Source organism: Wyeomyia smithii, chromosome 2 (assembly GCF_029784165.1).
Source record: "Wyeomyia smithii strain HCP4-BCI-WySm-NY-G18 chromosome 2, ASM2978416v1, whole genome shotgun sequence".
In the NCBI taxonomy this organism is placed as follows: domain Eukaryota; kingdom Metazoa; phylum Arthropoda; class Insecta; order Diptera; family Culicidae; genus Wyeomyia; species Wyeomyia smithii.
Window position 1 is genome coordinate 159,847,476 of NC_073695.1, and position 1,854 is coordinate 159,849,329.

Consider the following 1,854-nt stretch of genomic DNA (forward strand, 5'->3'; position numbering starts at 1 on the left):
ACGATAGATTTTCTTTTTGCGCGACTCTATATACACAGAGACTCTGGTATATTAGTGTTACTCAATCTTTTCTGGCAACAACAATGCACAGATTCACACTGGCAACTGGGCTTGGCATCCAACCTTAAACTTTGGCTGAAACCGTAATAAGGTTGGGTAGAATTCCTGAAATAAAACTTAGGTTTATAACCTTTTTTTTTTTTTGAAGTAGAATACTTCTCTCAGGAAGTTCGGCTACATAGGGATGTGAAATATGTGTAAAATATGTCCAATTTCAAATGCTAATAAATCGGTTAGTATTCGATAGATTTCCTTCGTTCTTGCAGCAATAGATTAGAAAATCTTCTAAGATTCTTCCCAAAAGAAGATAATTGTAATTTTATTATTCACACTATTGTACTATTGAAAATAGTCAAGCCTTGTCAAAACGGAAAATTCGACCTCTGATTGGTCGTTATATGATTGCTTCCCAAGCACGATCGACAGAATCATATACCTTGCAATTTAAAACATGCTATTTGGCCTATATAAGAGCCTGTTTCAGCCGAAGCCGCTCATAATAGTTCTAGACCGCGACAACAGCAGTCGTCCTCCCTTAGCAGCAGCACTAGCAGTGCAGTGGATACCAGCGATGGCGGAAAGCGGCCACAGCTGCAGCTGCAGCGTATAGCGGACACAAATATGGCATGGCTATTGATAGAGCACTAGTTGCAGCGGATCTCAGCATCGATAGCGGCTGATGCAGTGAGGCACTTTTGTGAAATCTCTCAGTCTCTGTGCGATAGTGGGCACTAGTAAATGCATTCAATGAAAAGTAGACTCATTTTGACAACACGTGAACCGTCTAGTTTTGAGTGTTATATCAGCATTTCATTGTTTACTTTATCACAAGAAATACTTTATTCGCGCTGTCAGTATTAACGCAAAGATGTGATCGGCACGTTATCCGATACTAAAATGAACAACAAATTGTCCTTTTCAGGTTGAAATAAAAACTTGATTGAAGAGTTAATATTTTTTAATGAGTTAATTCACATTTTTAAATTTGTAAAAGCTATAAATTTTACTTCATCTCCGTGTCTCAAAACGTACTGAATTATCTTTTCCTTCAGTCATGAGCACGACATCCAAAAAATTTCATCTCAAAATTTAAAAATTGTCAAGCCCCAACCATGACAAGCAACTTACTATATTATTGAAAATGGTCAATCCTTGTTGAAGCGCAAAATTCGACTGACGTTTATTTACTAGAAAAAATAACTGTCACGCAAGTAGCCAGGTTATCTTTTTTGTAATAGTATTCTACTTCAACCTTGCGGTCATGGCTTTGTACACAACCCTCTTGTTTTTCTCTATGAAAGCAATCGAATCGGGTATATTTGTTCCAAAGCATTCCCGCTTAGCCAAATGTCGAATGTCCAGAAGAAATCAAACAAAAGGAATTTCCCGCTTAGTAAATGCCAGACGCCCAGCAGAACTCGAACAACCACGCTCGACGCCTGGGTTCGAATCCCAACGCCGACATAGGTGTCGATGGTTAAGGGGTGGCGTGATCTACTCACAACCAACCCAAATGGTCTAGCTTTAGTCCTAGCCGACACCGGGAGATTTTCTGAGGTGAAAAATCTCTCCCGCTACGTGGCGCTCTCGTCACTTACAAACCAAGCACTGATATCGATAAAATATCGATACGGCAATATTTATGAAGTGCAACTGGGGTGCCACAAGACAGATGTCGTTAGTGTATTAACGAATTTTGATTCAAATTTTTACACACGATTTTCAAATTTCTTTATATGAACATGAATGTCTGTTCTCTGTGTTTCTGTTCTGTGTTTAATCTAGATGATTTGC